Here is a 13,080-nt window from a genome sequence, read left to right as displayed (position 1 = left end):
TAGGGGGCAGGGTAGGGATACCCTGCCCTCCTTGGCCTGGTGGGAGGTCATAGAGGCCCCACTAAAGCCTGACTGCAATTTTTTATTAGACCTGTGGATACGTGGCAAAGCTTAAAATAAATACAGTCTCCTATCCTTTATTAAAAAGAAGAGGTCCATGACACACCTCCCTGAGTCTTTTATAGGCCCTGGGGTCTCCATGCCCTGGGGCTGTACTTTTTTGATGCAGAGGGGGTTGTATATCCCCCCCTCCCGGTGGCTTCAACAGGACCCAGGGACCCCCATCCTGCAGGGCCATATTTAAAATTAAAGGGAGGCGGCATGTGAGCTCTCTCCCTCACCCTTTTGAAAGCCTTGGAGACCCAATTCCCCTGGGGCAGCACCTTTTTGATGGGAAGGGGGCTTGCATCCCCCTGAGCCTGGTCTAGCAGTTTGTTGGGGACGGTATTCCCTTGGGCACTGCTGTCTTTCCTACCCAGGGGACTGCGGGCAGGGAATGTAAACTTTATTCCCTGCCCACACTCTCCTGGGTAGGCAGCACAACTTTTCTGCTTCCCAGAGGGAGCAGAGAAAAAACCTGCTCCTTGGGCAGGGCAAAGAAACAGCAGGCTCCCATCAACACAACCAGAATGGTGATGGGTGGGGAGCCACTGGCGCTGCAGCAGCTTTATTGCTTCCTCGATGACCACTGATGACTGACATGTTGCAGGTGCCCCGGCTGGCCCTCGGGGCACCCCCTTGAACAAAAATTCCCTGCTACCACCAGCACCCATTGTAGGTGCCCGCTGGGGAGACAGCAGGGGCCTTGGGGGCCTTGGGGCCCCACCCCATGGCTTCCAACTTAAAAAAAAAAAGTTGTGGGTGCCTTGGGTGGGCACCAGACACCTAAATATATATTTTTTTAAACCAATAGAAAAAAAAACAATAAAATGAATAATAAATGAACTTCAGATGCTACTCATTTATTATTCACTGCTCCAGAGGAGCACCCATAGTGTCCTGCAAGTACCTTTCACTTATATTTTTTGGAGCCCGGTGGTGTCCCTAGGAGGGGCAGAGCCACCACCAACCATTTTTATAGTTTGATTTGACAGTGCAGCTGTCTCCATAAAATTATGTGAACAGGAGGGGGGTTTTGGCTCTGTCCACATGTTGGGAGCCAGTATTACATGTTTTGATTGGACAGAAGTTGCATGCTTCCACAAAAAAAATGCTTTCCCTACATGAAGCTTTGATCATTTTCCGTGCCCCAAAGTAGAAGACAATTTCATAATTATCTAGTGCAAAAATGCAAAAGCAGGATCCCAGAAACATCTTTGAAAACATCTGCACTTTCTCAATCCAGTGAATATTCTCACTAGCAGTACACATTTTATAGTTTAAGTATTCATCTATCACCCGCAGAGAAAAGAAAATGATTTGTTGTTCAAGAACCTACTACCATTTATCTGTGTGTTTCCCAGGAATTTCTGCTGGCAATATTTACATATAGTGGACAAAATCAGCTGTGAAAATTACATGAAGGAACCAGCTACAGCAGAAATATGAAGAAAATCAATTTAGGAGATTGGGAGATATCAGAAGGAACTGGACATAGGAGATGTGAATAAACACACTACAGGAGACATGGGAAGGAATCAACTATGAAAAATATTAAAGTAAATCAAGTATGGGGATATGTATGAGAACGACCCCTGGCAGATAAAGGAGAAAGAAGTACTACACACATGAGAATGAAAGAACTAAAGGAAATACGAGGATGAATCAACTTGAAGAGGTGGGAAAAGGAACTAATTAGAGAAGATCTGGGGAGAATCTACATTCAGACAATATTGGGGAAACAACTATAGGAGAAGTAGGAATAAACACACCATGGAACATACAGTGGTGAACCACCTGATTGAGATCTTGGGATTGACGAACAATAAGAGATGCAGGAAAACATCAACTACTGGCAATATGCGACATATTCAATATCAACAGAACTAATTAATCATGGAAGATGTAAAAATGAAAAACGAGACATGGTATGGATTCAACAATGGAAAACATAGGGAGGATTGCATGTTGAAGGATGTAACATGGAACCAACTACAAAAGATATGGGAAGAAATCATTTATAGGAAATAGTAGAACAATTGAACTATGAAAGTTTTGAAAAGGAACCAATTATTGCAGATATGAGTCAGAACCATATTTAGAATATATGCAAAGTAATCATCTATGGAAATAATTAGAACAACTGGAAAGGAAATAGGTTAAGATGTCAATTATTGAAGATATGACAGAAAACCAACTATAAGAGTTGTATAACTGGCCCAACTATAAGGGGAAATGAGGATGAGCAAAGCGTATGAGATATGTGAATACACCACTAAAGGGTTGTAAGAATCAATTAACTATGGGTGAAATGTGATGGAATCAACAAGAGACATTATGACGTACGATCCATTTATGAGGAAGTTAAGGAACTTACTCTGTGGCAAAAAGAGTACCAACCACAGGTTGTAAAGGAAGGAGGTGATTGGAGTTTGGAAAAACAGCCAACTATAGCAGACAAAAAGAGTAACCAACTATGGGGGACACAGAGACAACAAAACAGTGCAATTTATGAGAATGAAACAACTATGAAAGATATTGAGTGGAAATAACTACAGCAGAAATGGGATTGAACTAACAAGGGGTGATACCCAGAAGAATCACGTCTTGGTAATTTGGGGCGCAACCAACTATAGAGAAATCCATTTCAAGTGCTTGGGAGAGATAATCTACCTTAATGCTCAAAGAGAGAGTAATGAGCTATGGAGACATTTGACAAACTTAATCGTTGGTCGAGATAGAATGTTCCAAGCAAACATGTAGTAAGATCTGGCAGATCACCATGTGGACTCTCAAAACGGAGCCTGAGAACTATGTGTTGGTGCTGCAAGTCCTCCTCAATGCTCTTCTAGTCTATGGCTTCCCAGGGCAAGATTTTCCCAAGGGATTAGAGAACACCTCCAGGTCTTTCTTAAAATATACTCTGCATTCATCATGTCCCTCTATCTGCACTTGCATGATTTCACCACCATGTTGGAAAGCTGTTCCACTTGGGTTTTCAGCCCACGTAGTAGATTATTGTGAGAGGCTCCAGGTCTTGTGGAACACAGCATGGTGCGGCAAATGCATCTGGGTTCAACTTGTTGTACAAGGGGAGCACCATGTTATATTGCGTATCAGCACTCCAGAGATAGGGGCAGCTTCCAGCACAGAAGTTAGCTTTGTAGCCTCGTGGCTCATAAATCCACTTCCAGTTCAGATCCTTCCAGAAATCGATGTAGAGGGAGCGGAGGCAGCACCCCTGGTCTGTGCTGTTGGTGCAGGTGGGGGTCTCCACGGCGCGCTTCTTCCTCCGGTTGTTCTGCAGGGTCTCCATGCGGTTGGGCGGCAACAGCATAAGGATCAAGTGCGGAGTCTTGGAGCTGTACTCCGGCTTCCATTTATTTTTCGGCAATCCTTGATAATATCAACATCAATTCCCACAAAGAGTACTTCAAGTTCCTCGCTCCTCTTGGGGACTATGCTGTTTTCGGTTGGTATGTAGGAACAGCAGGGACAGTGCACTCCAATTTTGAGACCCAAGTTTCTATCTCTCCTAGACAGCCACTCGCCCACGGTTTCCGTCACATCAAAGATCAGCCAACCAGCATTATTGCTGGGCTGCAGGTTCCTGCTGTCGATGTAGCGCTAGGAGGGAGAATAAGCATCTTTTGCTCTCAGAATCTGGTAAAGCTCTACTCGCTGCTCTGAAACCCTTGACTTGGGGTTTGGCACTTTGAAGATTCAGAGTTCAGCCTTCATCAGGTTGCTGGCGTTCTTCTCAAGTGCGGAAACGTCAAACCGTAGGATGCGGAAAAATAGGCTCACCGGACTGTTGAGTATCAAATCTTAAAGCTATCTGCAAAGTTTTGGTCCCTGAGAAACGTAGTCGCAGCTCACAGGGTTTTGGCTCCGTCCATATGTTGGGAGCCAGTATTACATGTTTTGATTGGACAGAAGTTGCATGCTTCCACAAAAAAAATACTTTCCCTACATGCAGCTGTGATCATTTTGTTTATCTAGCTTGAACCTTTAGGAACATGCACATGGCATTGTAAAGTTATTAAAGTGTCCTAGATAACAAGATAATTTAAGATGTTTTTCTCTGGCAGTAGCACAGATGGGAGGAGAGCAGTCTCTAAGTGGATGTTTATGGTTGACTTGCTAGTGCAACTGTCACCTTATCATGTAACCTGCACTAATATTATTCTACAGTTCTTTGCTTCCACACAAATACAAATCCATTTGCGTACTATCTACTTGTATTGTGTCACATTACCATTCAACATTTCTTTAAAGCCACTACTATTGCCAATGCTTGTTTAATATTGTAGGGGGCTGTGGGAGCCCAATATGGCAAGTGTTCAGGGTTATTAAGACCATGAACCCAGGAGAGAATACATTATTTTAAAGTACTCCAAGCTGGAGCTCTTTGTTCTTCAGCTAGAGTTCAGGGACCCCTTATGGTGGGTTCTGTGTCTGCACTTGGTGGCCTGAAAAATGCTATAAGAAAGATTCAAAGACATGATTATTTTTTTAAATAGATTTGTAGTAAAAAGTGATGACAGTAACTTTTACTGAACATTACAGTGTGTAAACATATAATATACATTTCATTATAATTATTAGTGATATTTTCACAAAAACAATAGGTCTGCTTATCATATGTTGATGTGCTGACCCCTTGAAAAGCGAATATGCCCACTATTTATATTCTGGTGTTTTGACCCTTTGGCCAAGGCATTAGATCTGCCTTTTATTGTTATGCAGCGCACGTGGTTGGGTGCCCACAGTGGGCATGACACCCAGCGTCAGTCCACTCCTCGATGGACATCTTACTTCACCATAAAAAACATATAGAAAATCAGTGAAAAAACAAAAGTTAATGTGACATTATAGTTTGGTGAAAATGTCACTTACAACATGCCATTTTAGGGAAACAAAACCACAGAAATTCACTAGTAATAGTTAGCTCAATTAACTATAACTTGTGCCCTAAAGTAATTAAAACTCCCACTTTCACCATGCACTGCTAGTTATCTCCCATATGTCAACTCTCATGACTTGTTCTGTGATGTCATTGATAACATGACTGCAGCATTTTAAATGGCATGATTGATGACAACACTGTGCATGGTGGGGCACGTGTAGTAGTTACTTTAGGGTAGCAGTTGTAGTTTTCAGTATATACACACACAAACACACACACACAAAACAACTTATAAATATATATTAATTTAAAAGTACTGCACAACTATTACCTCAACAAAAACAATTTAATTAAATGATTTACTTAAACAACAAAATTCAAATTGACTATGACTGAAATTAAATAAAAATTAACAATTGAGGGGTATGATAGACCACACTACAAACAATTATAACTCCTGCTAAACGTACTTTAGGAGGTGTTTGGTTCCATATATTGTTGTAAAATTAAGTAAAACAAATATGAAATTATATTTCCTTGGCAATGAACTGCTTCTCTCATTCTATTTTCTGCACAGGCAGGTTTGACAGGCGTTATAAGTATTTGGTGTCTGGTCTATATATGCCTATCAACTTTTAATTAGGGTTGTTTTGAGTTACAGCAATTATAAGCTTGAATTTTGTTGGGTAAGTGTTTTTAGGCTGTTGTAGTCGTTGGGCGTTATTTTGAATTCAATGAAAAAAATCCTTGGGTGATCCAACACTTATGGGATGACATGAGACTGGCTCTCCCTCTGATACAATTCCTGCTAGCATCCTGCTGGCATCCTTTGAGTCTGACACCACCGTATGAATCATTGTTGTTCCAGACAGAAAAAAATCCAGTAATTTGCCCCACATGTTGAGAGAACTTCCTGTTTGCGGAACACATTACGTATGCCATTTCTGAAGAGAGACCCCTACTTGGGACTTTGTATCTGGAGATTAAATAAGTACTGGCAGGTACACCATGCCACCAGGGCATAACCGATGTTCTGTTATTGATTTTTCCCCGGAACTGGCTGATGTCATCAGCAGGAGCCACTTGATACAGCCTACCTGCCCACCTATAAATGATGTCCTTTGCTTCCCGTACTGCCAAATGTAAACCAAGGTTACTTCACTGAAACCAGCTTGCATCTGAGGATAGCCCCTGGTTACTTTAGGTGGGTACACATTACAGTTTTACAAATACAGCCCTCCTCCTCCACAGAGCCACCAATTAAATGTGCAATTGCTCACAATAGTATCTGCAATGTAATGCATGCCACCTAAACTTTTATCAGCAAAGTTAACAGTCAGAGCGACTCAGCTCAATACATTGCTTAAGTCACTTAGGGGCAGATTAATGAGAAGTGGCACTGCACCTAGTACAGCACCACTTTTCTTGCGCCCCTTAGGACCCCCTAACACTACAGCGTATCTGCTGTATTTAAAATAGGGGACTAGCGTCATAATTTTTTATGCTAGTCCGTTGCTTTGCAGGATTATCATAAAAAATTATCACGCTAATCCTGCAAAGCACCCAGAGGCCTACTGAACACAATGGGAGCCTCTTTTTAATGCCTGCTCCATGAGGAGAGCCCCCAACCCTCGTTACTTTCGAATGAGGCCTCTAGATCAGACTCTCTGGTGGCACAAAGGCTGGGTCTGCATCAAGGTGACATGTGGCATAGATAGTGTTGATGGCATCTGGTAGGAATCCCTCTGATAATCATGCTTGTGTGAGATGTATTTATACAGACCTTGTAGGACCCCTGATGCAGGTATGTTCCCAAACAATAGATAAGAAAGCACACTTGGGACGGCAATTATATAAACAATTCCCTGAAAATGTACATTATGTTAATGTCACACGAAAGTGGGAAAGTACATGATGTGAGTACCTCAGTTTCTCTTTTATCTTTGATGCTAATAGTGACGCCTTTATAGAGTGGCACTGATAATGTGAAACTAAAACATCTTCCTAACTATAAACATAGCAGCTATCTTAGAAAAATAATTTAATAACTGTGCTAAAACAGAGCAAGCTAAGTAGATTAAAAGTCACTAGGTGATGGGGGCACAGGGCTGCAAGCCAGAAGGCTAAGCTATATTCCTAATTCCCATTAAAACTAAATAGGATTCACCCTCCCCATTGCCGGAACAAGTATGACGCCATAATGATGACGCCACAGAAAGGGAATTAACCCAAACTAAAAATGCTCTGGACTAAAACAAGCTAAAACCATATTAAGACATAAGTAAAATCTAATTAAAAACTTGTTAAAATGGCTAAAACATAGAAAGAGACACAATGTTGATCATGACAAGCACAGCAGGCCAAAGTTAAAGGCAATGTTTGGCAAACTTTTTCAAACTTTAAAATAAGCCAATGGTCAAATTAATTTAACAGTAGTCATGATCTTGAAGAATGTCTTCACAGCCATCAAAAGGAAAGGCATTTAGGAAAGATGCCACATTGTCAGATGTGAGACAGATGACAGGATTGGCAGACGGATCCACGGAGCAGTAGTGCGCAGTAGTCTCAGGTGCAGGATTTCCCACGAAAGCAGCACCTATCAAAATGCACAAAGGAGCCAGACAGTCTACCAAGGGCAGCTTGTAAGTGGCCTCACAAATCAGCCTCAGTCTCATGGGGCACGACCGTGAATGAACCCTCATCTGGAACATCAGCAGTTTCTTGTCCACAGGAGGCACGGGTGAAGCAGCAAGGCACACTGAAAGTAGATTTTAGAAGAGGAAACCAGTTACAATGAAGACTGGCTGCATACACCATGGAACTGGTTGGAATGACAGTGACCAATCATGCTCCAATTTTTCCAGCAATAGAGCACCAAAGAACTGTACCATGCAATCATGACACAGTTGGACTGGTGGTAGTAGCTCCATCACTCCGCTTAGCTGGGAAGGCCGAATCACTGGGTATCAGGAACAACAGCAGCTGTATCTAGCCGATCAACACCAAAGTCACAGGAAAGCTGCCAAACACACTGGAAAAGAGTGAATGGATAGTTGAAGGAGTGACTCCGAAGACAGTCTGGAAGATGGACACAAATCCAGACCCTACTGCCTTAAAGAAATGCACAATCCCCGTAGTGCTCGATGCGCTGAATACTCTGGCTTACAGCTCTCCTAAGTACTTGGGGAAGTTGGTATTTAATAGGGATTGTATCACGGCTGATGATCTTGCTTTCTGGAGAGCATACGTCTCTCTAGCCGATGTCAACTCAACTTGTTTCTGGAACAATAACACCTTTAGTCTGCCCAGCTTGCACAATTTTCATTAGAAGTATCAATGTGAGGCCACATTTCTGCTACTTTTCTCTCTTGTGTGGGGGGGAATAAAACATGTCCACAACACGTCATGGTCTCAGAGACCGAGATTGCGTAGGCAATTTCTAGCCTCATACCGCAACAGCTTTGTTCGTTCAGGACCACATAATTTCCATTCAAAAGTATATGAAATGCTGGACGAATCAAAGGATGGGAGTACCCTTTGGAAAACATGCCAAGTTCATGACCCCCACATTGCAAATGCCCTAAAGGGGAACCTGTTTGCAAATCATTAAATGGCTAACAGAAGTCTCACATTTGCTTCCACTAGGAAAGACCTCTGTTTCACTGTTCAGACATTTATATTCAAAGGGCAACTCCCACTGTTCTTTAATATAGCTATTACCTAGCCACTCACATCTGCCCACGACAAGATGTTTAAGTATTTCGAGAAACGAAAAGTGGAAATGAGCAGATTTAAAATGCCATAAACGAGCCATACTGTCGATCGAGATTTCTGCAACCATGAAAGGCAACTTCTCTAGCTTTTCTACATGGAGCATGGTGAAACGTGCTTCCCTTTTAGCCATTGTCTGTTGTTTCCTGGATAAAATGAAAGCAGCAAACAAGTTACTGCTGTTAATGAACTTCCATGGATTGGGCCAATTTTCAAAATCTGAAGTGTCCAACCTAACTGCATTATGGAATGCAGATGACTTTGTCCATGGTGTAGAAAGGATCTGTCACTCTGAATGATGTCTATCGCAAATGACACTATTGTGTTAGACTGAGTGTTCGTGCCATTATCGACAACAGCTAAAGCCTTTTCCAAATTCTCTTTATCAATCTGCCTTAAACGCGCTGCAGCTTCCATTTGAGAAAGCTTCCGGATCTCATTGTATATGGCATAGATACATCTTTTAGAGTGAAGCTTTCTTGTTCCTAACAAACAATTCTGCAAGTCTATATCTTCAGAAAGAGTATTAAGATGTTTTTTACCTGCTGCTAATGTGTTAGTCTGTACCCATTGTTGGCACAGTTTACCCACACTGTATGTAGTAACTATACCCGAGTGCTGACCTGTGACAAAGGTCAACACTCTGCCGGCTAATCTTGAAACCCTCTGAGGAATTCGCAAGACACGCCTGACACCCATTTTTGTCTCTTGGCCACCAGGACTGGAAAGTAAAGAATCATAGGTACCAGCCTGAACCTTTGCATCTAATTCTTCCTTGGTGATGTTGAGGAAGGACTGCCAATTGGTGAATTTTGCTGGTGTGGGGATACTGGGTGCATTCATTTCCTTTATTTTTGCTAACCCTACTCAAGATGTATCTTGAATTGTATCATTCAAAAAGTTCATTTGAACAGGAATAAGGCATGCTCTGAATAAAGCTTTCCTACCCTGAATTTGCCAATCTTGTGTTCCCCATACACTTTTTACATCAATAGTGTTCTTCCAGTATTCGTAGCCTTCAACTGCAAGTCGGGAAACAAAGGAATCTGAACAAATCAACTTTGTGTTTGTTAGCAAAATTTTCCTAATTTTTCAAAGGTGGTAATTTTAAATAGTATGACTCTTCATTTTTAACGTCATGCCTAGGAAAATATGTGAATTTATCCGAATAATGTTTTGGGCTCCCCACAGATGGGGTTGAACAGTGTTCTGACTTTGTGCAATTGAAAACTGATCTGTGTCTAGTTGCTCGGTGCAGGTAGTAATGTCCCTAGTTATTATAACAGAACATTTCCCCATAATTCTTTGTGTTAGTGTACACATCTTCACTTTCATATTCAGTGTAATCCTTCAATTCAGTTAACATGGAATCAACTGTTTGAACATCCCAGTCATCGGAAACAACACCAGGTGTAATTACATCAGTCATTGAAATTTTACAGACATATGGAATTTGAATGACCTCAGTAGGCCCGTATATATCAAATGGAACTTTATCCCACACAATTCCATTATGAACCAGCACTGCTGAAATGTTCACAAGGGACAAGTCTCTACGGACCTTATGTGAAGAAAGATAAGGAGTGAGAGGTTTATCCACTCGCTCGACAGGAAGATAAGATAAGGAAGAAGAAAACAGTCACAAAACCAATCCATAATGAAAAGGGCAAGCAATTTCAGAAATATCCACAGATAATTCTATGGATAAACTAAATAGTTATTTTTAAGCCATATGTACAGCTCACATGTCTTCGAAACAGTTCCAATAGCAGGTGCGGATAAAGTCTAGGAAAAATCATCAAGGATGCTGAAATAACCAGAAGTAGTCTCTGCAAACACAGGAGCCAGTGCATTACTGGTGGGAGGATCCACTTTGTGCGAAGGCTCGTAGTAGACAATGTTGACAGTTTGTGTTTGTTGGAGTAGAAGACAGCCACATCTTGGACAGGTGCTGTAGCTGAAGTAGTAACAGGAATCAACAAAAGCTCATTTTCCACCCTCCCCATGCTCAATGAGGCATTTGTAGCATTGTTGCACATGCTGTTGTTGTCAGAAGTGTTGTTGTTTCTTTTTTGAAGAGGTATGTCCTGTTGGGTAGTGTGAGGGGACCACCCAAGGGACCTCTGGGTCTACGGTGCAGGATCGGCCACGTGATGGAGTTCGATGTTGTCAATGCGGCCAGAATCAAATACACTAGCTGTTAAGGACTGTTTTAGATCTTGATTCCTCCTCTCCACAACCCAATTTTTTCTTGGGATGGTAGGGTGAAGAGTAATAGAGTTCAACACACAATCGCCCCCATGGTGTCCCTAAATGCCTTACAGATAAAGGCAGGGCCCTGGTCTGAATGGAATGCTGCAACTGCATATGTATTGATAAAGATCAGCAAGTCTTTTATAACAGTTTGAGCGTCTGCCGACCGCTGTGGCCATACCCACAGGAATCTAGAGCATGAATCTACAGTGACTAAGATGTATTTATATGCATCATCAGGTTGAAGGGGACCACAGTGCTCCAGGTCCACACATTATAGTGGTCTGTTGGACACTAAGAGGGATGTCTGTGGTGGGCATTTGATGTTTGAACCCTTATCTGCTGGCCAATGTCACAAGAAAGGAGATATGACCGGGCCACCAGAAACGTTTCGGTAAGAGTGTTATTGTAACTGCAACACTAGCATGTGCAGAGGTGACACCCCATGCGCTGCTTTAATGAGATGTAATCTCTGGTTTTGGTTGGGGATCACCCAATCTCCGACCCCAGGAAGTGTTGCATAAGCAACATTCTGTGCACTGAAGTGGTAAGAGTATTTTGTAGGGTATGCTTTTGGGAGAGGCTTGTCTTCAGCCGAAGCTTTCACGGCAGCCAAAATTAAATTATTCAATCTCATCTGGGAATGAGTCACTGCAGCAACAGAAGCTGTAGCTACTGCTGATTTGGCCGCTTTGTCAGCCAAAGTGTTGCCAATAATGTGTACTCCTACACGTTGATGGATGGACTACATGAGCACTCCGTAGCTTATCCTACTGCCTCTCTCCCAGACAAAGATCTATGTTTTATGGTGTTTCTTTTTGAGTCTCTGAACCCGTTCAATCACCAATGATTAAGATAATCATTGTAGGACTGGACACAGTAGTACAAATCACAGATAATCAAAGTGAGTTGTTCTGGATCCATATGTTCTAGCACTCGAATAAAGGCTTTTAGTTCAGCCAGCTGAACTGTGCAGTACCCCAGGGTCTGCGTGTAGGTATAGTAAGGGTGGAATACACCGTCCTTCATCACTCCGCTCATGGCTGCGCAAGCAGCTGAGTATTGTTGTTTGGTACCTACAGCTAGTTGTGTTGAACCATCAGTGTAAATAACAGTATGGAATCTCTCAAGTGGCAAGATGCCTAGAGGTGCGAGGTACTCCTGTACATATTGGAGGAAGTCTTCTGCCTGAAGTTTTGGATCAAAGACATAGGGGGTCATTACAACATTGGCGGTAAAAGCCGCTTACCGCCGTGCAGAAGACCGCCAACACACCGCCGCGGCTGCGGAATTCCACCACAGCTATTATGACCCACATCTCGGAATCCGACAAAATTCAGACACCCACACAAGTCCGCCACACCAAAGGTCAGTGATAAACTGGCGAAAACAAAACCTTCACCGTCACGGCAACAGAAATACGGCCACACTATCACGACACACGAATCCACGCGGCGGTCTTTCGACCGCGGTATTCCATTAGCGGTACACACCGCCGCGCTCAAAATACACACACTCTTACAAAACACAGCCACATTGGACAATTTAAAATACACACACCTGAGACACATACACACACCACTCCCACACACCCAATCCAATATAAAACACACACCCACAAACCCCTACGACCACAATTCACGACCGAAGGCCAGAGATAGACACCACCATCAACAAACTAGCATCCACAGGCACACAACATCCATCACCCACACAACTTCCACGCACCTCACATAACACACCACTACATATCACCACACTTATCACCACACACACCACCCCACACATCACCTACACCACCCCATGGCACGGCAAAGACAGCCCAGGTTCTATGAGGAGGAGCTCAGGGTCATGGTGGAGGAAATTGTCCGGGTAGAGCCACAGCTATTTGGATCCCAGGTGCAGCACACCTCCATTGCAAGGAAGATGGAGCTATGGTGAAGAATAGTCGATAGGGTCAACGCAGTGGGACAACAACCAAGAAATCGGGAGGACATCAGGAAAAGGTGGAACGACCTATGGGGGAAAGGCGGACCCCCACCTCCTCA

The 13,080-nt window shown here is 42.8% G+C and overlaps 1 pseudogene; it reads right to left on the bottom strand.

Annotated features, from left to right (window-relative positions):
- Nucleotides 1-3,014: 3,014 nt before the first annotated feature.
- Nucleotides 3,015-13,080, bottom strand: part of LOC138297093 (transforming growth factor beta-2 proprotein-like) — a 40,242-nt pseudogene continuing 30,176 nt past the window's right edge.

This window comes from Pleurodeles waltl, chromosome 5, assembly GCF_031143425.1.
Source record: "Pleurodeles waltl isolate 20211129_DDA chromosome 5, aPleWal1.hap1.20221129, whole genome shotgun sequence".
Lineage (NCBI taxonomy): Eukaryota > Metazoa > Chordata > Amphibia > Caudata > Salamandridae > Pleurodeles > Pleurodeles waltl.
This window is presented reverse-complemented; position numbering and strand designations above follow the sequence as displayed.